The sequence below is a fragment of the Eriocheir sinensis genome, unplaced genomic scaffold (genome assembly GCF_024679095.1).
Source record: "Eriocheir sinensis breed Jianghai 21 unplaced genomic scaffold, ASM2467909v1 Scaffold51, whole genome shotgun sequence".
In the NCBI taxonomy this organism is placed as follows: Eukaryota; Metazoa; Arthropoda; class Malacostraca; order Decapoda; family Varunidae; genus Eriocheir; species Eriocheir sinensis.
In genome coordinates, this window is record NW_026111843.1 from 401,649 (window position 1) to 425,284 (window position 23,636).

The window sequence follows — 23,636 nt, forward strand, 5'->3', positions numbered from 1 at the left end:
CCTGCGAGGTATTGGCCGTCCTGTACCGAAGGTGTTCGCCGTCCAGAGGAAGCAGTGCCGGCTCGGTAGTGACGTCTTGGCATACCTCCCCGAGCATGCTGGCTGTCAGATCCCTCACTTCATCGTGTCGAATACAGACGAAGCCTCCTTTTTTACATGTCATGGTGTGGGTGACATCATTTGGTGATCCACATGCACAGAGATCAGGCAGTCCCTCAATCGGCCAGCCATATCTCAGAGCAATGGCGTCGACAAATTCTTGTTTGTTGAGGCTGAAGCCCTTTGCTCTGATTGGTAATGACGTTAGCCAGTTAGAGGCGCCTGCCTCCTGTGCTGTGTGTATTTTTCCACCCATTTCTGTGGACAGGTGGTGTGTAAGACGGTCCAGCTCGTCTTTTTGGGCCTGTTGCCTTTCTTCTGAGATTTTTCTTTTAATATCTCTTATTTCTGTTTAGCCTATCTCGCCCTCTGCCTTCTGAGCGATGATCCTGTTGATGAGTGACCTGGTAAGGCTGATGGAGTTTTGGTTCTCCTTATCAGCCAGCTTCTCAGGGTTGGTGATCCCCATCCCACACAGTCTTGGGGGAAGTGTTAGCATATCCCTCTCCTCCTCCCCCAAAGCATGAGATTTCACTAGTGCCGGCAAGAATACATTCTTGACGGCATTTTCCAGTGGTCGGAGGAGTGGACTGATGCCGGGGACGATGCGCATCAGGAACGTCCACCGATGTTGGATGCCGTGGGTGTACGCTGAATAGGCAGCGTGTGGCTCAATCTTGGCAATGGCAGACAAAGCTTCTATTTCCTTCACCCATTCAGCTACTTTGTCTCCCACGTACTCCTTCTTATATACCTCTGTCCCGATCACTGCACCTAAGTGTCGTTGTCCGTCTTTTGTCACAATGACGCCACTTCCTCTAAAAGTTTCTGCGGCATGGTCATAATGTTCAGGTTTGACAATAAGGACAGACTTGGTGGCGTTAGGGATGTATCCTATCTCAGGGCCGGCGGTGTTCACAGTGTCCCACCACCCTTTTAAGTCTGAGATTTTACCAGCACCTGAGAGGTCATCCGCATAAGCCACCTGTTTCACCCGTGTTTCTGCGAACGCGATTTCATTTTGGAGGACTGATAGGCCCAGGGCGTACATAGCCATGGCCACTGGGTCGCCTTGTGTTGTTCCCTCAGATGATTTTAACACTTTCACTTTTCCACTGTGGCTATTTATGTATAAGTCGGTCGGGTATGTATAGGTGTTTTCGACATACATAGCTAAGCTAGGGCACTTGGTTTTAATGTTGTGTATCATAGTCTTTCTATTTATTGTGTTGAAGGCATTTTTGGCGTCAACAAAAAGCACTGCTTCGCACTCCACGTGGTCGAATATCTCCCGCATGGCATGGACTGCTGCTTCTCCTCCTGCCTGCTGCCCCGCACAAACTTGGAGGTTCCCTGCTGCCATTCTCACATCTTCTTTGACGACAGCCATGATGCATTTGCCTACGATGCGCCGCAGGACTTCTCCGACTCCTATAGGCCTGCATCCCGGCCTCTTGTCCAGGGGATTGAGGCGGCATGCAGTCAGGGCGTCCACACTACTACTACTACTACTACTACTACTATTACTACTACTACTACTATTACTACTACTACTACTATTACTACTACTACTACTACTACTACTATTACTACTACTACTACTATTGCTACTACTACTACTACTACTACTACTACTACTACTACTACTACTACTACTACTACGGGCCTCCATCTACTAGAGTTGCGTTGTGAGCGGTATATTCTCTCATATCCTTTCACAAAGCAGTTCATTGGCCCCACCCCGCCAATGACTGTGGCCGAAAACCATCTTTATTTAATATTACAAACTTTACTAAACATTTTATTTTTAAGCTAACAGAGCTTATGGTTGATACGACTATCAACCACCGTCGCCTCAAAGTCCAGGTCAGCAATGTGGGTGGTTTTGGGTGCAGGTGACCTGGTTCCTCTCAGGCAGACCAAGGCTGACCTCAGGAGGGAGAAGGACAGCCTGCATCTCATCCAGGCGACCACACTGCTTCTTGGCTGTTGTTTCTTATCCGCCAGTTTCGGCGAGTCTTGCGTAGAAGCTCTGCGCCCTTGGTCCCATCCCTCCTGCCGTCGTGAATACTACCGGGGTGAAGGAGCCCTGGTCCACATTCTGTATTCTTTCTTCATATGCTCTGTTCTTCTCTTGTTCGTTTCTTCTGTGGGCATCATCAAGGGTCAGGTCTCTGTGGCAATGGGCCATGGGATCAAAGATCCTTATGTCAAAATATGCCCTTTGTCCACGAGTCCAAAACCCTCTGGCGTTAACATCCACTCGTGCTTCGTTCGAAACATTAGCGGTGCGTCTGGCGAGGTGTTCGCCTTGCAGAGGGAGCAGCATGGGTTCCACAGTCACGTCGTGGCAGACTTCTTTCAGCATCTGAGCTGTTACGTCTCTTACTTCATCATGTCTCATGCAGACGAAACCTCCTCTCTTGCATGTCATGGCATGATTTTGGTTGAAGGGTGAGCCACAGTTACACATGTTTGGGAGCCCATCCACTGGCCAGCCATACCTGAGGGCAAGGGCATCAGTAAATTCTTTTTTGTTTAAGTTGAAGCCTTTTGCCCTGATAGGTAGTGTGGTTAGCCAGTTTGAAGCGCCCACTTCCTGTGCAATATCTGTCCTCCTCCTTGTGTCTTCTGGGAGTTCTCTCATCAGGTCACTCAGAGTGTCTCTCTGTTTTCCTTCTCTGTTTATGGAGATTTCATTCCTTAGTGACCTAATATCTTGAGGGTTGTCTTCTCCCCTTTCATTTCGATTGGTAATATATCCGGTCAAGGAGGCTGTGACTCGGATTGAGTTCCCGAATTCAGACTCAGCCAGACTTTGCGGGTTGGTGATGCCGAGCCCACCCATTCTACTACTACTACTACTACTACTACTACTACTACTACTACTACTACTACTACAACAACAACAACAACTACTACTACTACTACTACTACTACTACTACTACTACTACTACTACTACTACTACTACTACTACTACTACTACTACTGCTTCTATTCTTAAATCAACAATCACTTCTTAGTCTTATTCTTCTTGACCAGCGTTGTGTTCAGACTCGGCAAAACCTTTCCCCTCTTAACATACTTTCCACATAATTACAAGTACTACACCAGAGATTAAGAGCTCCATCACTCTATCATGACTCGTGTTGTGCAGAGACGTGGCGGCGAAGGTCTCCCACAATAAACATAATATCACTGGCCAGCAATACTTTAGTCCCTCCTGCCATTCGCTGAGCCTCTCCGATAATAGTTATAATACTCCGCCAAGCCTCCCGTCCAGGGCCACTGTTTGGGTATAATTAACCAACTCATCCCGGTGTTTGTCTGCAACGTCTCGCAATTATTCCCAGACTCTGGATAAATCATGTGTTTGTGAAATGATAATGGGCCAAACACAGCTCTAATGAGGCTATTAGTGACGAAGCGCTCCAGGCTAACGTAAGACTCATTAAAAATTTCCGAGAGCACAGTTTGTTTGTTGTTACTGCTCATTTCTAGGCTGTCCAAATCCCTTATGCAAACGTTAATCAGCGTCTTCAGTCTTTCATCCCCTTTGCTTGTTCTTCCCCAAACCTAGGCTACTCGAATTCCGTATGCAAGAGTTAACCAGCATCTTCATTCTTTCATCCTTTTTGCTAGATCTTGCTCTCCCCAAGACTATGAAAATCCCGTATGCAAGAGTTAACCAGCATCGTCATTCTTTCATCGCTTTTGTTTGTAAACTCTAGAACACCCTTTCGTTGTTCTTGGTCATTTCTAGCCTGTCCAAATCCATTAAGCAAGAGTTAACTAGCATCGTCATTCTTTCATCGTTTTTGCTGGTAAACTCTAGAATACCCTTTTGATGTTCTTGCACATCTCTAGACTGTCCAAATCCTTTATGCAAACGTTAATCAGCGTCTTCAGTCTTTCATCCCCTTTGCTTGTTCTTCCCCAAACCTAGGCTACTCGAATTCCTTATGCAAGAGTCAACCAGCATCTTCATTCTTTCACCCTTGTCGCTGGTAAACTCTGGCTGAAAGAGTGCTATATATCATCATCATCATCTAACGTCTTTATTCTCGTTAGACAATATCATATTCCTGCTTAGCCTCAGTGTCCTTGTCAACTCCCCACGCATACATAGGGGCCTATACCAAGAGGGAATTATCAAGACACCTTTCCGAATGACTCTGGGCTCTATTTGGGAACGTTCCTCTGAGCATTTTCCGGGAGCAGCACCATTGCTGGCTTCTCTGTTTCCATTATTTTTCCGCCCATGAGCTGCCTCCCACCCTGTAAAAAAAGATGAGTGATGGGATCCGAATAAAAGTTTAGAATAATTGTTTCGATAATGATTGTGTTTTGGTATTTTTGCCGAGCCTGAGTGTTCGGCTCATCGGGAACGGAGGTAACTGGGCGAAGACACACGCATGGGGTGACACCCGCTACGCTCTGGCGACAAACAATAATGGTCCTGCACAGGTACTCATCACAGGTAAACACATATGCCGCGACGACACTCATAAATTGCAATCTGTCTGGGTATACTTCCTGGAGACATAATTACCGTTGTACAGGCAAGAGAATCACACACGTCTCCGTTGTAAGAAAGAAAAGGGGTAGGTAGGCTGTGGAGAGAGTACAAAGAAAGCAAAGGAAGGAAAGGGAATGAAAGGGAGGGGAAAGAAGAGAAAGAAAGGGAATGCAAGGGAATGAAAAGAAAGGGAATGAATAACACTGTATCATTAACAAAGACAACACCGTGCATAATACAAGGACAATTTCATTATCTCTTATACTCCGAGAACTCTGAGGGTCGTATTTCTAAACATTTCTGGCCCCAAGCAGCAGGGTTGTTTTGATTCAAATAAAATTATTTAAATCAAGTCACTTAAATAGATTAAAATCAGAGTAAAAAAATCATGATTTAAATCAAAATTAAATATACTGTATTTAAAATAATTTAAGTGTTATATCAAGAGTAAAATATCTATTGATTTAAATTATATATATATATATATATATATATATATATATATATATATATATATATATATATATATATATATATATATATATATATATATATGTATATATATATATATATATATATATATCGAAGAAGGAATAACATGTGAAACAGTTGTACAAGAAAAGTATTAAGTCTACTTGTCCTGTACTGATCCTGTACTGGTCCTGTAGCTAGTCAGGCACTAGTGAATCATTGCCATCTCTTACAAGAAATATTATAAAGCTTAAAAAAAATTATGGTGTCATTAAATTTTAACATTGGCCAAGTTTAATACAAGAAAATGGCCTCATAAGACTGAAATGCAGAAAAAAATAATTTAAATAAAAAAATCGATTTAAATAAAAAAATCCGATTTAAATCAAATATATTGTTTTTTTTTAGAAAAGTCATGATTTTTCCAAACCTGCCAGGCACACACACACTTGACAAGGCTTTCGTAGGAGTTTGGGGTATTTCCAGGGCTAGTTTTATAACCCTGGAGGTAGTTTGACCCTCCTCCTGTACCCTGAACCTAAAACAACACTGTCTGTTTTCTAGTGTTTCTAGGAGGGTCGAGTTTTCTTGCCTGACTCTCATTCAGAATTTCGTGAATAAATATAAAGCTAACCAACTAACACATTATTACAAGAAAGACTATATGAATTTCCTTATCTGCCTTTGCTTTGTTTAATAGATTCGTTTTCATTCTTACTGTGAACTCAAATGGCATGCAGTCTTAAGACATATTTATCTATTATCCATCTTTTTATCTATTTAACTATCTATCTATGTATCTATGTATCTATTTGCATAAGTGTGTGTGTGTCTGTGCGTGTGTGTTATATCTTTAAGTTTCACCAAGATTCATTAATCTATCCATCTCTATATTTTTATCTATCTATCTATCTATCTATCTATCTATCTATCTATCTATCTATCTTTATTTCTATAAGTGTGTGTCCATGTGTGTGTGTGTGTGTGTGTGTGTGTGTGTGTGTGTGTGTGTGTGTGTGTGTGTGTGTGTGTGTGTGTGTGTGTGTTATATCTTTTAAGTTTCACCAACATTTACAAACCTCATATCGTCGCCACCCGGAACAAGAAATGTGTGCAGTGACCTTCCGCAGCGACGAGCCTTTGAGGAGCGCCGAGTGGAGGGCGGGAAGGCAGTAATGAGAGGGCGAGAGAGGCCGAGCGAGGGAGAGGAGCAGAATGAGATAAATTGCAGGAGAATGAAGGAAATGAGTGTGTGTGTAAGGAAGATAGTTAGATAAATAGATAGATAGATAGATAGATAGATAGTTAGATACAGAGAGCAGAGAAGAGAAGATGAGAAGAGAAGAGAGAAAACGCCTCGCGAAGACCAGCGGCCGCCCAACATATGCAGTAGCAGGTTAGTGTCATATTCTTAAACTTTTCGGCGTCCAGGCTACACATATTTTACTAGGCTTTTGTAGGAGTTGTGGGCATTGCCAGGGGTAGTTTTGTGACCCTGGTGGTAGTCTGGCCCTTCCTCTGTACCGTGAATCTAAAAGAACACTCAGTAGAACCCGACTGATCTCCTCTTCGTCCTGACAATACCGACTTTAGTGTGACACCCTCCGTGAACTGAACACACAGAGAGACAGACAGACAGACAGATAGAAAGACATACACTCACACACACACACACACACACACACACACACACACACACACGTTTTCGTAAGATTGTTAACGAAATCAAGGTTTGAAGTGTGGTGAGTTATAATATTCAAGTGATAGTTTGATTTGCGACTTTAATCTTTTAAGTCTCTCTCTCTCTCTCTCTCTCTCTCTCTCTCTCTCTCTCTCTCTCTCTCTCTCTCTCTCTCCAAGGACAGGTCACGGACAGACACGCCCTCTGGGAACGCGTACCAACACACACACACACACACACACACACACACACACACACACACACACACACACACACACACACACACACACACACACACACACACACACACACACACACACACACACACACACACACACACACACATCTAATGACACAAACATTACAATAATTATTCCTCTATTTCTGCTGTTAATCACTTCTACCGTACACTTATCTCTCCCCATATGGCAAATGTAGATGTGTAAGCCCCGAAATGTTTGAGAAGAAAGACCTTTGGCGTATAGAATGTAGTATAAGCTTGGAGTTCCTTTGGTGAACACTCCTGCTCGGGGAACGCTGCCGCCGCCACGCCTGTAATGAGTCCACGGCGAGTCGCTTGATGAATATTCCGTGATTTACATAGAAAACGGAGGAGCAGAGACGTGACACTCAGCACCGACACAAAAGGACTCTCGCGTGCTATATGGGGAGCGCTGAGAACACGATGGAAATGATTAGCAGCGAGTAGTAGAGGAACTGTAATGTCTGTGTCAGTAGCTGTGTGTGTTGGTAGACGAAGGGATGACGTGACACTCAGCACCGACACAGAAGGACTCCCGCGTGCCTTATGGGAAGCGCTGAGTACACGGTGGAAATGATTAGCAGGGAAGAGTAGAGGAACTGTAATGTCTGTGTCAGTAGCTGTGTGTGTTGGTAGACGAAGGGATGACGTGACACTCAGCACCGACACAGCAGGACTCTCGCGTGGCTGATGGGAAGAACAAGTCCATCGTGGAAACCCTACACGTGTATATATCAAGGGTGAATCATAGGTTGGTACTGTTAGACGCTTTCGGCTCTCACACCAACTATTTCCAAAGCCCAAAAGCGTGATAAGTCGGGTTCTAGTGAGTGTTCTTTTAGGTTCATGGTACAGGAGAAGGGTCAGTCTACCACCAGGGCTATAAAACTACCCCTGGAAATGCCCCAAACTCCTACGAAAGTCTTGTCAAATATGTGTTTGGGCGCCGATATGTTTAAGAATACGGACAGTAGTTTTTTGTTTTTATTCTCAAACATTTCAGGGCTTATACATACACATCTGACGGTGCTTTCCTAGAGGCTGTGGTATGGGTATTTCTATGGGTAGTATTAATGCCCCAGTAACATTTCGGGCATTACACCAGCGTTGTCGAGTTATTGTACTCATCGCATTGCATTTTCGAAGTTGCTGACCAATAACTATAGCAAAAACAAACAAACAAACATCAATAAATAGGAGTTTTAACGCTAACTTTAATTTTCTATCGTTATTTGTGTAAGTACGAGAGTTTGAGGCTTAAAAGTAATAAAGACGATGTGGTGAATACGATAATCTGGCAACGCTGCATTACACCCACTCCATTTGGTAAGTCTTCCGTGGAGGTCGTGTTAGTATTTGCACGTGAGTTTTATGAGCCTGGCGGTAGTGTGCCAAGGCTGCTGCGCCGTGACCGTGAAAAAAACACTCGCCAGAACCCGAACAATCTCCTTTGTGGCCTTGGAAATGGTTGTTGCTGTGAGCCGATAGCGTCTGAGAATACCTACGTTCCTTATCATATTCCGCTACAACATAATCGGAATAGCGTCCCTTCATGGCGGCAGGAAAAAAAAGGCCATAATGCGTAACGATACCACAAAAAATGACGATCTAATACCTTGATGTTTCTATTACAATGATGGACCTAACAGTAGTAATCCCATGCTCGTGACTGACTCCACTTTTTATTTCCAAGGGGTTTAAATTCAACACCGATGGAAGCAAAAGGTTGATGCTCGTGGTTGACTCTCTAGAGCAGCGGCTCCCAACCTTTTCGGCCCCGGTCCCTTGTCCTGACACTTCTTCACCTGAGGACCACTACAGCGAAATAGGTTAAACGGGCCACTCATGACCATCCAAAGGGCCAAACTTTTCCAGCGGGCCGTGAGTTTGACACCCCTGGTGCCGTTAGCTAAATTAGACCAATTCCAGCATTTAAGCATTCAGTTTTAAGGATTGTGTACACTGTTCAGTAGTATGAATTTTATTCCGACCCGCAATCTCCTAATTTCAGTATAATAAATTTAACAATAATTAGAATCTCGATGGACCTATTCTTGCACGGACCCCTCGTGGGGACCACTGCCTCAGGCCGATAAGGGAGTCACCCCCTCGCTTTCTACTCTCCCTCCCATGAGCGCAACAGACACAAGGAGAAAAATGACCGCGATAATTTTTTTTATTTATTTCCCTCCGCCCTGCGGGGTCCGTCAGGTTCTCTCCAAGAACTCCTCGTTGTCTCGCCCCAAGGTGTTCGGTTTCTTTGCGAGGGATGCGGTGCACCGCTCGCAGCCTATTGAGCCTAATCAGCTATTTACGTCCGGTGCTCACACAGGCATGGCTTGAGAAACTGGGCAGTTACATGGCAACACACTACATACCACCACCCATCAGTGCTCCTGACACTCCCTGAGCCTCTCGGAAGATCACCGACGAGAGGCTGAAGGGATATAGTGGGACACTATTAGACGAGGCAGTACCGAGGTTAGCAGTGGGGTGCACGCATCTCCAGTGAACTGCAACCATTTGTGTTTGAGGTCACTTCGGTTGACGAGCGTATAATGCGAGTGAGCCGAAGCACACTATGGGCTTAATGTCATTATTACAGTGTACGCTCCCACCGAGATCTGTGAAACTGAAGAGAAGGAGATGTTCTATGTCAAACTACTTCACTTTTAACGTATTGAGATAATTTTACCTAACTACTTTACCTGCAGTGACTACTTTTAACTCTCCTTCACTACTCGGAACGTAAAATGAAAAAAAATAAAGAAATCTCATGAGAATGGCGAAACCCTGTCTTGCATGAATCACGTTAACCGCGAATGGATCTTTTTTTCACCTTCATTTTCCTTTACCACTACTACTACTACTACTACTACTACAACTATATACTACACCCTTGTTACAGTGTAGAGAGCGGCACACACCATGCATTGATTTTCTTCTTGTTCGTTTCCCTAAAATCTTGGTGACGTGTTTGCAGGAAGGGAAAGGTTGCGACACAAGCGGTGACCACAACGTTTACCGCGTCTGGCGTGAGTACTTCATCAGCCCGTCATCTTCTGCATTAATATCACTGAATCCTTTAAACATAATAGAAGTGTTTAAAATGTTTAAAGGATTCAGTGATATTAATGTATTAATGTATTAATGCAGAAGATTACTTTACAATTGATCGATCAAATAGAACAAGAAGAAATCACAATTTGAAGATAAGTGGTAAAAGATTCTCATCGCACGAAGCTAAACACTTCTTCTTCAATCGAGTTGTTAATGTTTGGAACTCTCTACCTTGTGATGTCGTTGATAGTACAACAGTTACGGCCTTCAAGAATAGATTAGACAAGTGTTTTGAATCCAACCAGCAACTAAGATATTACTCATTGTCGTAATAACGTTAAGTTCTTTCGAATACTGGTGTCCTTGTCCGCTTTTATCGCCCGCTTAGTGGTAGCAGTAATGGTAGTTCTTTCCTCTTTCCTACGTAATTTCCATGCAGTTTTTCCATGCTGCATGGTTCTTTTTCCTTTCCTGCCAGCTTTGGCTGGAGGGATGGGGGGGTGGGGAGGAGCCTTCGCCTTTGCTGTCCTTCATTTTCCACCTTTGATTAGATAGTTAGTGTAGCTTGCCACAAACAACCTCGTAAGGACCAGTAGGTCTGCTGTTGTTTGTTCTTCCTTTGTGTTTCTTTGTGTTCCTTTGTGTTCATCGTCCGCCATGTTGCCAGGAACTTGGACATTTCATACATAAACTTATAAAGCAAACCAATCACAGGGAAGCATTACAAGGCGACATTGCTGCGTGGAAAGCCCCAGTGTTAAAATGCCAGTCCCCGCACCTCTCTTTCTTCACGCTGCCTTGCTCTTCTTCCTCCCTCCCGTCTAGTAATACATTTCAGGGCGTTTTTTCCCTTCCCGCCACTCCCTCCGCTGGTCATTAGTCATCCTTGCTGCGTCCGTTGTCTTCTGTCTTTTCTTTTTCACGCTGTTTTGCTTCCTTACTCTCTCTCTCTCTCTCTCTTTTAATATCTCATCCTTTGCCGGTAACTCCTCTTTCTCATCGCTTTCTCTCTTTCTTTCTTTCTTCACAATGTCTTCCCTCTTTCCTTCCCTTTCTCTCTTCTCACATCCTCTATTATCTTACTCCACTCATTCCCTTCCCACCATACATACCCCAACCAACCTTCCCTCCACTCACTCACTTCCACATTCACCATCACCACCTACATTTCTTTCCATTTTCTTTACATTCCACCCCCTCACACACTCTCCTACCTTCCCCTCCGTCATTCCCTTTCACTTAAGTCTTGTCCTTTCGTCTCTCATAAGATCTCATTCCTTGCCAGTCATTCCTCTTTCTCGGTGCATCGATTTCTCTCTTATCTTTTCTTTCTTTTGACCGTCTTGCTTCCCTCCCTCCTTCCCTTCCTCCCTCTCCTCAAGTCTTGTCCTGTCATCTCCAACTAAAGGTCCCATGCAGCTCCGTTCACTTGTTGGATCAGAAACACCATTGTCTTCTTTACGTCGATAGATAAATCACTCCTAGGCCCATTCTATACTAGCGGTGAAAACGCCGCGTTTCTACTGCCGACGCGGCCAGGCAGTTTTTTCAATCTATACTAGGGCGGTGAAAACGCGGCAATGTATTCAATTTCGAATATGAATTTCATCGCGCTGTATGCTTCAGAACTGCTTTCAAACCGCCAGTATAGAATGATACACCGTAGAAACGCGGCGGTGGCAACGTCCAGAGGCGTTGCCACCTACCGCCGACAGCCAAGGCGGTAGAAACGCTAGTATAGACAGAATATTTGCTTTCCATTCACTTAGTATTGAATAATTTAAGAGGTGGTAACTGGGCAGTAGAAACGCGGCGTTTTCACCGCTAGTATAGAATGGGCCCTACACCTCTCTTCCCATATTTGATAAGGTTCCAAAACGATCCATACCTCATAAACTTTAACGTATTTTGAGTGATGGACAGGTTTTTTTTTCTACATGGGGTCATCTTGTCTCTAACACTTTCCCTCTTCACTGTGTCTCGTCTCCTCTAAACAAGACTCAGATGATGGATTCGTTCTCACTTCCCAATTTCCAACAGCTTAAACGTCTCTTGAATAATGGTTTCGTTTTTTTTCTCGTTTTCTAGCTCTTGTTTTCTTGTTCTTGTTCTTTTTCGTCTCTTTGGCTTCTTCCTCTTTTTCGTTACTTATTTCCTTTTTCTTTTCTATAGTTTTTGTTCTTGTTCTTATTCTTGTTCTTGTTCGTTGTGTTCCTCTTGTTGTTCCTGTTCTTGTTGTTCTCTAGCCACTAACACACTTACTTGTCACCGTGTCTCGTCTTCCCTTTACAAGACTAAGGAAGGAGGGAGCGGAAGGTTGGGAAGGAAGGGTCGGGGAGGAAGGGTCGGGAAGGAAGGGTCGGGAAGGGCGGGTCGGGAAAGAAGGGTCGGGAAAGAAGGGTCGGGAAGGAAGGGTCGGGAAGGAAGGGTCGGGAAGGAAGGGTCGGGAAGAAAGGGTCGGGAAGGAAGGGTCGGGAAAGAAGGGTCGAGAAAGAAGGGTCGGGAAGGAAGAGTCGGGAAGGAAGGGTCGGGAAGGAAGGGTTGGGAAGGAAGGGTCGGGAAGGAAGGGTCGAGAAGGAAGAGTCGGGAAGAAAGGGTCGGGAAGGAAGGGTCGGGAAGGAAGGGTCGGGAAGGAAGGGTTGGGAAGGAAGGTTCTGGAAGGAAGGGTCGGGAAGGTAGGGTCGGGAAGGAAGGGTCGGGAAGGAAGGGTCGGGAAGGAAGGGTCGGGAAGGAAGGGTCGGGAAGGAAGGGTCGGGAAGGAAGGGTGGGGAAGGAAGGGTCGGGAAGGAAGGGTCGGGAAGGAAGGGTTGGGAAGGAAGGGTTAGGAAGGAAGGGTTGGGAAGGAAGGTCAGGAAGGAAGGGTCAGGAAGGAAGGTCAGGAAGGAAGGGTCAGGAAGGAAGGTCAGGAAGGAAGGTCAGGAAGGAAGGGTCAGGAAGGAAGGGTCAGGAAGGAAGGGTCAGGAAGGAAGGTCAGGAAGGAAGGGTCAGGAAGGAAGGGTCAGGAAGGAAGGGTCAGGAAGGAAGGTCAGGAAGGAAGGGTCAGGAAGGAAGGGTCAGGAAGGAAGGTTAGGAAGGAAGGGTCAGGAAGGAAGGGTCAGGAAGGAAGGGTCAGGAAGGAAGGGTCAGGAAGGAAGGGTCAGGAAGGAAGGTCAGGGAAGGAAGGGTGGGGAAGGAAGGGTCGGGAAGGAAGTGTCTGGAAGGAAGGGTCGGGAAGGAAGGGTCGGGAAGGAAGGCTCGGGAAGGAAGGGTCGGGAAGGAAGGGTAGGGAAGGAAGGGTCGGGAAGGAAGGGTCGGGAAGGAAGGGTTGGGAAGGAAGGGTCGGGAAGGAAGGGTCAGGAAGGAAGGTCAGGAAGGAAGGTCAGGAAGGAAGGGTCAGGAAGGAAGGGTCGGGAAGGAAGGGTCGGGAAGGAAGGGTCAGGAAGGAAGGGTCAGGAAGGAAGGGTCGGGAAGGAACGGTCAGGAAGGAAGGGTCAGGAAGGAAGGGTCAGGAAGGAAGGGTCAGGAAGGAAGGGTCAGGAAGGAAGGTCAGGAAGGAAGGGTCGGAAGGAAGGGTCGGGAAGGAAGGGTCGGGAAGGAAGGGTTGGGAAGGAAGGGTCGGGAAGGAAGGTCAGGAAGGAAGGTCAGGAAGGAAGGGTCAGGAAGGAAGGGTCAGGAAGGAAGGGTCAGGAAGGAAGGTTGGAAGGAAGGAAGGTCAGGAAGGAAGGGTCAGAAGGAAGGGTCAGGAAGGAAGGTCAGGAAGGAAGGGTCAGGAAGGAAGGTCAGGAAGGAAGGGTCAGGAAGGAAGGGTCAGGAAGGAAGGTTAGGAAGGAAGGGTTGGGAAGGAAGAAGGGTCAGGAAGGAAGGGTCAGGAAGGAAGGTCAGGAAGGAAGGGTCGGGAAGGTAGGGTCTGGAAGGAAGGGTCAGGAAGGAACGGACAGGAAGGAAGGGTCGGGAAGGAAGGGTAGGGAAGGAAGCGTAGGGAAGGAAGGGACTCGAATGAAGGGTCAGGAAGGAAGGGTCAGGAAGGAAGGGGAAGGAAGGGTCGGGAAGGAAGGGTCGGGAAGGAAGGGTCGGGAAGGAAGGGTCGGGAAGGAAGGGTCGGGAAGGAAGGGTCGGGAAGGAAGGGTCGGGAAGGAAGGGTCGGGAAGGAAGGGTCGGGAAGGAAGGGTTGGGAAGGAAGGGTCGGGAAGGAAGGGTCGGGAAGGAAGGGTTGCGAAGGAAAGGTCGGGAAGGAAGGGTCGGGAAGGAAGGGTCGGGAAGAAGGTCAGGAAGGAAGGGTCAGGAAGGAAGGTCAGGAAGGAAGGGTCAGGAAGGAAGGGTCAGGAAGGAAGGTCAGGAAGGAAGGTCAGGAAGGAAGGTCAGGAAGGAAGGTCAGGAAGGAAGGGTCAGGAAGGAAGGGTCAGGAAGGAAGGGTCAGGAAGGAAGGTCAGGAAGGAAGGGTCTGGAAGGAAGGGTCAGGAAGGAAGGGTCGGGAAGGAAGGGTCAGGAAGGTCAGGAAGGAAGGGTCAGGAAGGAAGGGTTGGGAAGGAAGGGTCAAGAAGGAAGGGTCAGGAAGGAAAAGGGTCAGGAAGGAAGGTCAGGAAGGAAGGGTCAGGAAGGAAGGGTCAGGAAGGAAGGTCAGGGAAGGAAGGAAGGTCAGGAAGGAAGGGTCAGGAAGGAAGGGTCAGGAAGGAAGGGTCAGGAAGGAAGGTCAGGAAGGAAGGTCAGGAAGGAAGGTCAGGAAGGAAGGGTCAGGAAGGAAGGGTCAGGAAGGAAGGTCAGGAAGGAAGGGTCAGGAAGGAAGGTCAGGAAGGAAGGGTCAGGAAGGAAGGTCAGGAAGGAAGGGTCAGGAAGGAAGGGTCAGGAAGGAAGGGTCAGGAAGGAAGGGTCAGGAAGGAAGGTCAGGAAGGAAGGGTCAGGAAGGAAGGGTCAGGAAGGAAGGGTCAGGAAGGAAGGGTCAGGAAGGAAGGGTCAGGAAGGAAGGGTCAGGAAGGAAGGGTCAGGAAGGAAGGGTTAGGAAGGAAGGTCAGGAAGGAAGGTCAGGAAGGAAGGGTCAGGAAGTAAGGGTCAGGAAGGAAGGGATGGGAAGGAAGGGTCAGGAAGGAAGGGTCGGGAAGGAAGGGTCGGGAAGGAAGGGTCAGGAAGGAAGGTCAGAAGGAAGGTCAGGAAGGAAGGGTAGGAAGGAAGGTCAGGAAGGAAGGTCAGGAAGGAAGGGTCAGGAAGGAAGGGTCAGGAAGGAAGGGTTAGGAAGGAAGGGTCAGGAAGGAAGGTCAGGAAGGAAGGGTCAGGAAGGAAGGGTCAGGAAGGAAGGTCAGGAAGGAAGGGTCAGGAAGGAAGGGTCAGGAAGGAAGGGTCAGGAAGGAAGGGTCAGGAAGGAAGGGTCAGGAAGGAAGGGTCAGGAAGGAAGGGTCAGGAAGGAAGGGTCAGGAAGGAAGGGTCAGGAAGGAAGGGTCAGGAAGAAGGGTCAGGAAGGAAGGTCAGAAGGAAGGGTCAGGAAGGAAGGGTCAGGAAGGAAGGTCAGGAAGGAAGGGTCAGGAAGGAAGGGTAAGGAAGGAAGGGTCCGGAAGGAAGGGTTGGGAAGGAAGGGTCAGGAAGGAAGGGTCAGGAAGGAAGGGTCGGGAAGGAAGGGTCAGAAGGAAGGGTCAGGAAGGAAGGTCAGGAAGGTCAGGAAGGAAGGTCAGGAAGGAAGGGTCGGGAAGAAAGGGTCAGGAAGGAAGGGTTGGGAAGGAAGGGTTGGAAAGGAAGGGTCCGGAAGGACGGGTCCGGAAGGAAGGGTCGGGAAGTAAGGGTTGGGAAGGACGGGTCGGGAAGGAAGGGTCGGGAAGGACGGGTCAGGAAGGAAGGTCAGGAAGGAAGGGTAAGGAAGGGTCAGGAAGGAAAGGTCAGGAAGGAAGGTCAGGAAGGAAGGGTCAGGAAGGAAGGGTTGGAAGGAAGGAAAGGGTCAGGAAGGAAGGGTCAGGAAGGAAGGGTCAGGAAGGAAGGGTCAGGAAGGAAAGGTCAGGAAGGAAGGGTCAGGAAGAAGGTCAGGAAGGAAGGGTCAGGAAGGAAGGTCAGGAAGGAAGGGTTAGGAAGGAAGGGTTAGGAAGGAAGGGTCAGGAAGGAAGGTCAGGAAGGAAGGGTCAGGAAGGAAGGTCAGGAAGGAAGGTCAGGAAGGAAGGGTCAGGAAGGAAGGTCAGGAAGGAAGGGTCAGGAAGGAAGGTCAGGAAGGAAGGGTCAGGAAGGAAGGGTCAGGAAGGAAGGTTTGGGATGGAAGGGTTGGGAAGGAGGGTTCTGGAAGGAAGGGTCGGGAAGGAAGGGTCGGGAAGAAGGGTCAGGAAGGAAGGGTCAGGAAGGAAGGGTCAGGAAGGAAGGGTCAGGAAGGAAGGTCAGGAAGGAAGGTTAGGAAGGAAGGGTCAGGAAGAAGGTCAGGAAGGAAGGTCAGGAAGGAAGGGTCAGGAAGGAAGGTCAGGAAGGAAGGTCAGGAAGGAAGGGTCAGGAAGGAAGGGTCAGGAAGGAAGGGTCAGGAAGGAAGGTCAGGAAGGAAGGGTTAGGAAGGAAGGGTCAGGAAGGAAGGTTAGGAAGGAAGGGTCAGGAAGGAAGGGTCAGGGAAGGAAGGAAAAGGTCAGGAAGGAAGGGTCAGGAAGGAAGGTTAGGAAGGAAGGGTCAGGAAGGAAGGGTCAGGAAGGAAGGGTCAGGAAGGAAGGGTCAGAAGAAGGTCAGGAAAAGGAAGGAAGGTCAGGAAGGAAGGGTCAGGAAGGAAGGTCAGGAAGGAAGGGTTAGGAAGGAAGGGTCAAGGAAGGGTCAGGAAGGAAGGAAGGAAGGAAGGGTCAGGAAGGAAGGGTCAGGAAGGAAGGGTCGGGAAGGAAGGGTCAGGAAGGAAGGGTCGGGAAGGAAGGGTCGGGAAGGAAGGGTCAGGAAGGAAGGGTCCGGAATGAAGGGTCAGAAGGAAGGGTCAGGAAGGAAGGGTCAGGAAGGAAGGGTCGGGAAGGAAGGGTCGGGAAGGAAGGGTCAGGAAGGAAGGGTTGGGAAGGAAGGGTCGGGAAGGAAGGGTCGGGAAGGAAGGGTTGGGAAGGAAGGGTTGGGAAGGAGGGTTCAGGAAGGAAGGGTCGGGAAGGAAGGGTCGGGAAGGAAGGGTCCGGAAGGAAGGGTCGGGAAGGAAGGGTCGGGAAGGAAGGGTCGGGAAGGAAGGGTCGGGAAGGACGGGTCAGGAAGGAAGGGTTAGGAAGGAAGGGTTAGGAAGGAAGGTCAGGAAGGAAGGTTAGGAAGGAAGGTCGGGAAGGAAGGGTCAGGAAGGAAGGGTCAGGAAGGAAGGGTCGGGAAGGAAGGGTCGGGAAGGAAGGGTCGGGAAGGAAGGGTCGGGAAGGAAGGGTCGGGAAGGAAGGGTTGGGAAGGAAGGGTTGGGAAGGAAGGGTCGGGAAGGAAGGGTCGGGAAGGAAGGGTCGGGAAGGAAGGGTCGGGAAGGAAGGGTCGGGAAGGAAGGGTCAGGAAGGAAGGGTCGGGAAGGAAGGGTTGGGAAGGAAGGGTCGGGAAGGAAGGGTCGGGAAGGAAGGGTCGGGAAGGAAGGGAAGGAAGGAAGGGTTAGGAAGGAAGGAAGGTCAGGAAGAAGGGTCAGGAAGGAAGGGTCAGGAAGGAAGTCAGGAAGGAAGGAGTCAGGAAGGAAGGGTCAGAAGGAAGGTCAGGAAGGAAGGTCAGGAAGGAAGGGTCAGGAAGGAAGGGTCAGGAAGGAAGAAGGTTAGGAAGGAAGGGTCAGGAAGGAAGGGTCAGGAAGGAAGGTCAGGAAGGAAGGTCAGGAAGGAAGGGTCGGGAAGGACGGGTCGGGAAGGAAGGGTCGGGAAGGAAGGGTCGGGAAGGAAGGGTCGGGAAGGAAGGGTCGGGAAGGAAGGGTTGGGAAGGAAGGGTCGGGAAGGAAGGGTAGGGAAGGAAGGGTCGGGAAGGAAGGGTCGGGAAGGAAGGGTCGGGAAGGAAGGGTTGGGAAGGAAGGGTCAGGAAGGAAGGGTCGGGAAGGAAGGGTCGGGAAGGAAGGGTCGGGAAGGAAGGGTCAGGAAGGAAGGTCAGGAAGGAAGGTCAGGAAGGAAGGGTTAGGAAGGAAGGGTCAGGAAGAAGGGTCAGGAAGGAAGGGTTAGGAAGGAAGGGTCAGGAAGGAAGGTCAGGAAGGTCAGGAAGGAAGGGTCAAGGAAGGGTCAGGAAGGAAGGGTTAGGAAGGAAGGGTCAGGAAGGAAGGTCAGGAAGGAAGGGTCAGGAAGGAAGGGTTGGGAAGGAAGGGTGAAGGAAGGTCAGGAAGGAAGGGTCAGAAGGAAGGAAAGGGTTAGGAAGGAAGGGTCAGGAAGGAAGGGGAAGGAAGGGTTAGGAAGGAAGGTCAGGAAGGAAGGTCAGGAAGGAAGGGTCAGGAAGGAAGGGTCAGGAAGGAAGGGTCAGGAAGGAAGGGTCAGAAGGAAGGGTTAGGAAGGAAGGGTTGAAGGAAGGGAAGGAAGGGTCAGGAAGGAAGGGTCAGGAAGGAAAAGAAGGGTCAGGAAGGAAGGAAGGAAGGAAGGAAGGGTCAGGAAGGAAGGGTCAGGAAGGAAGGGTTAGGAAGGAAGGGTCAGGAAGGAAGGTTAGGAAGAAGAAGGAAGGAAGGAAGGTCAGGAAGGAAGGGTCAGGAAGGAAGGTCAGGAAGGAAGGGTTGGGAAGGAAGGGTCAAGGAAGGAAGGGTCAGGAAGGAAGGGTTAGGAAGGAAGGGTCAGGAAGGAAGGGTCAGGAAGGAAGGGTCAGGAAGGAAGGGTCAGAAGGAAGGGTCAGGAAGGAAGGGTTGAAGGAAGGTCAGGAAGGAAGGGTCAGGAAGGAAGGTTAGGAAGGAAGGGTCGGAAGGAAAAGGAAGGGTCAGGAAGGAAGGGTCAGGAAGGAAGGGTCAGGAAGGAAGGGAAGGAAGGAAGGGTCAGAAGGAAGGGTCAGGAAGGAAGGGTCAGGAAGGAAGGGTCAGGAAGGAAAGGAAGGGTCAGGAAGGAAGGGTCGGAAGGAAGGGTCAGGAAGGAAGGTCAGGAAGGAAGGGTCAGGAAGGAAGGTTAGGAAGGAAGGGTCAGGAAGGAAGGGTCAGGAAGGAAGGGTCAGGAAGGAAGGGTCAGGAAGGAAGGAAGGGTCAGGAAGGAAGGGTCAGGAAGGAAGGGTCAGGAAGGAAGGTCAGGAAGGAAGGGTTGAAGGAAGGAAGGAAGGGTCAGGAAGGAAGGGTCAGGAAGGAAGGTCAGGAAGGAAGGGTCAGGAAGGAAGGGTCAGGAAGGAAGGTCAGGAAGGAAGGGTCAGGAAGGAAAGGTCAAGGAACAGGAAGGAAGGGTCGGGAAGGAAGGGTCGGGAAGGAAGGGTCGGGAAGGAAGGGTCGGGAAGGAAGGGTCGGGAAGGAAGGGTCGGGAAGGAAGGGTCGGGAAGGAAGGGTCGGGAAGGAAGGGTCGGGAAGGAAGGGTCGGGAGCTAAAAAAAATGAAGAGAAGGAAGGTTTACATAACTTAATTTTCCGCGCCGCAGATTTGAAACATAACGTGTGAGTCATTCATTACCTTGATTATGTGTGTGTGTGTGTGTGTGTGTGTGTGTGTGTGTGTGTGTGCACTAAAAAATGTATTAAAAAGTGAAAATCTCTCTCTCTCTCTCTCTCTCTCTCTCTCTCTCTCTCTCTCTCTCTCTCTCTTCTTTTCTTCTCTCTTTCTTCTCTCTTTCTGTCTCCTCTCTCCCACTCTCCCTCTCTCCCACTCTCCCCACCTCTCTCTCTCTCCAAAATGAACACTTCTCACCAACCTCCAAGAAATCTCGCTAATGACAGACAGGCCAAAAGATATACAATGAGTAGTCACACACGCAGCCAGTCAGAGGGTGTCGTTGCCTATAATAAAATGTAATACTTTCAACACAGTTTCCGGGTTAACTTCACGTGGAATGCTTATGGTATGTTGCCGTGACCCGTTGTATCATTTGGGTCATCAGATTCTTGAACACATAAATCGGTATTCTCAGACGCTTTGGGCTCACACAACAACTATTTCCAAAGGCCGTGAAGGAGATTCGTCGGGTTGTCATGAGTGTTTTGTTCACGTCCATGGTACAGAAGCCTTGTCAAACTACCTCCAGGGCCATAAAGCTACCCGTGGAGATGCCCTTCACAACTCCTACGAAAACCTTGTCAGATGGGTGGGTGTGATTGGTTGTCGAAATGTTTAAGAATACGTGTTCCCTTCCCGTCCCGAATGATTGGAATGCCACGATACTGCTTCGTTATATATATATTTTTTTTATGCAGTAAACTCACATCCTCCTCCTCCTCCTCTCTTCAGATTGATAACCAACACAATCATCACCAAGTATGGCGCAATTGTTTCCTATGTTCTTCCTTCATTGCTTTCTTTTGTTTTACTCTTTTTTTTCTTCTTTCCTCCCTTCCTTTCTTCCTTTTCCTTTCTTTTCTGTTTTTTCCCTCCCTCCCTCCCTTCCTTTCCTTTCTTTACTTTTTTATACCTCCCTTCCTTCCTTTCGTTCTTTTCCTTCCTCCCTTTTTTTCTACCTTCCCTCCTTTCTTCCTTTCCTCCTATCTCCCTTCTTATCTTCCTTTTCCTTTCTTTTATTTTTTCTTCCTCCTTTCCTTTCTTTTTCCTTCTTCACTTTTTTCTTTCTTCCTTTCCTCCTTCGTCCTTTTCTCTTTTAATTTTCCTTTCTTTTTTCTCCCTTCCTTCCTTTCTTCCATTCTTTTTCCTTCCTCCCTCCTTCTTCCTTCCTTCCTCCCTTCCTTTCTTCCTTTTCCTTTCTTTTCTTTTTCTTCCTTTCTCCCTTTCTTTCACATTTCTTCCTTCCTTCCTTGATACCTACGCCACTATCCCCGTCACACACTTCCCTTCACATCTCTCTCATTTCCTCTGTCTTCTCTTCTTTTCCCCTTTCCCTTTCCTTCCTTCCTTCCTTCCTCCGGCTAATGCATGTCTTCTTTCCTCTCCTTTTCTTCTTTTAGTCATTCCTTTAATTAGTTTTTCTTCCTTTCATTCTTTTTACTCTCTAGTCCATATGCTTTTTTCTTTCTTCCTTCCTACCTTTCTTTCATTCTTTGTCTTTTCCTTTCTTTTTTTCTTTGTCTTTCCTTCTTCGGTCCTTCCTTATACTTCCTTTCTCTATCTTTGTACTTTTCTTCCTCCCTTTCCTTTCATTGTTTTCTTCCTTCCTTCCTGCCTCGCTTCATTTCGTTTTCTTTCCTTTTTCATTTCTTTTCATTTTACTTTCCTTCTTATCTGTTTCTTTCCTTCCCCTCTTTCTCCGCTTCTCCTCTCTCCATCTCTGTGCCACGATCACCTCACCAACACTACCATTACCAAACACTTCCGAACACTCATCAATCTTACTTCTCGTTTTCTCTCTCGCGTCTTTTCACTCCCTCGCCCTTCCTTCCGTCCTCCTTCTAACGCGACTGCCCTTCCCTTCCCTTCCCTTCCCTGCCCCCTCACCCCGCCGCCCTCCGCCCCCCGCCGCTCTCGATCCGCCCGTGTCTCCGTAACGCACCTACACATTATCTAGTATCGTTGTGTTATTATCCAAATTTACATGCAAATTTGCGACCATCACTCTCATCCTGTGGCTTTATCTCCCTCGCCTTTGTTCACGTCCAGCCGCACGCATGACACACTCTCTCTCTCTCTCTCTCTCTCTCTCTCTCTCTCTCTCTCTCTCTCTCTCTCTCTCTCTCTCTCTCTCTCTCTCTCTCACACCACCACACACACACACACACACACACACACACACACACACACACACACACACACACACACACAAACTTTTCTGTCGTGTCTTATCCTGAACTTTCTTACTTTCTTTTTCTTCTTTTCTTCTTTTCTTGTTCTCATCTTCGATGCACTTATCTTCCTTTCATAAATTACTAAAACCTTCTCAGTTATCTTCATTATATTACTTTGTGTCAACTGTAAAAATTCATACTTAGTGTCAGCAGCATTTTTATTTTTATTTCCTACCTTAGCAACGAAAAAAAAAAAAAAATCGGATTGAAATATCTATCAGGATTTTATTACTAATTGGTTTTGGCCATTACTACACAGTGTTATATTCCCACTGTGGATAACTTAATTTTCTCACTATCGGGGATGCGTGAAAGCGATGAGCCGGAGCAAAATATTCGATACAAACAAAACAAAATCATGGATATATGAATCACACCGCCGCGAACACATAAAAAAAAACATTGTTAACTCACTAAATATGTAATGAGTGAGTATCTGTATGCAAATAAATATAGACAGATAGATAGAAAGCAATAAATACTTAGATGAAAGACTGACAAACAGGCCCTCGGAGATACTGGCAGCCAGACAAACAGATAGACAAAGATATCTATGTAAAATGGAGAGACACATGTGTATCATGGCAATGTAAACATGTATCCCAGTGACAACAGGACATGGAGCATTTATTATTCCTACAAAAATAACTAACAAAAAAATAGAGCGTCCATTTATCGAGTCTATGAAAACAAAATCATATTCCATTCTTTATGCAAATGCCAATTTTGTTGTGTACTCTCCCCTCTCTCTCGCTCTCCCTCCTCACGTGCTCCTTTGGCCCTCCAGGCTGAAGTGACGATCTTTTCACATTCAAGGTGCAGAAGCCTTGCCAAACTATCACTAGACTCATAAAACTACCCATGGAAACACTAACACAGCATCTAACAAAGCCTTATCAAATACTGGTGGGCAAGCCTCCCACCGAAACGTTTGTGAGCACGAGCCTGAGAAACACCATATTGCTTCGTCCACAAAGGTTAGGTGGCCACGCTGTACATTGCGGGTTAACGGGTCGCCATGGGCCCGGACAGATGGGGACCTGCTGGCCGCACCATCACGGGCCAGTATTTGTTTTGGTGCAGGGGCGGAAACATACGCCGACAAGCGGTTAGATTATAATGTAGGTTAAAGGTGCTTTGCCATATCCCCTTCACAATGACTGATGATTAGGAGGCTGACGGACGCATGGACACACACACACACACACACACACACACACACACACACACACACACACACACACACACACACATCTAGTTCATTCTTCTTTCAACCCACGAGCTTCATTCCACTCAGTAAACTCTATCTATTTTGTTACCTAGCAATTAATCCGCCCCACACTTCCTTGTTGAGATGCTTTAGTCACGTAATCTAAGATAACATGAAAAGGACATCGACATCAATAAAGTCATGTACTGAGTCCAGTTTGTGTTGATGCTTATGTCAGAACACACTTACCTAACTAACACCACGAAGCCTGCTCTGTCATCACGACTGAAAAGAGAGAAAATAATAAGTTAGGTTATATACTACAGCAAAATTCAGCAAGACAATATTTAGAAAGGGAATAACAACAACAGCAGTAATAACAATAACAATAACATCACCACCAACAACAAAGATAATAACAAAGAAAAAAAGATACTATATGTGTGTGTAATTCACCACGACCTGATGACGACCTGCACTCGTCATCGCCAGCAAGTAACCAGTCATGAGCAAGGTTCATTATAGTCAATCTCTGGGTATTGCCGGGACCTTCACACACCACTCACCACACACCCCATCTCCCTTGCTGAAGGGGGGAC

General features: G+C 47.5%; 1 protein-coding gene across 1 annotated transcript in view; it reads right to left on the minus strand.

Moving 5' to 3' along the window:
- Positions 1-23,324, minus strand: part of LOC126992856 (fat-like cadherin-related tumor suppressor homolog) — a 56,008-nt gene extending 32,684 nt beyond the window's left edge. Inside the window, exon 1 of the mRNA XM_050851674.1 lies at positions 23,287-23,324. The gene's annotated coding sequence lies outside the window, so the exon portion shown is untranslated. The remainder of the gene's footprint in view (positions 1-23,286) is intronic.
- Between the last annotated feature and the right edge of the window lie 312 nt (positions 23,325-23,636).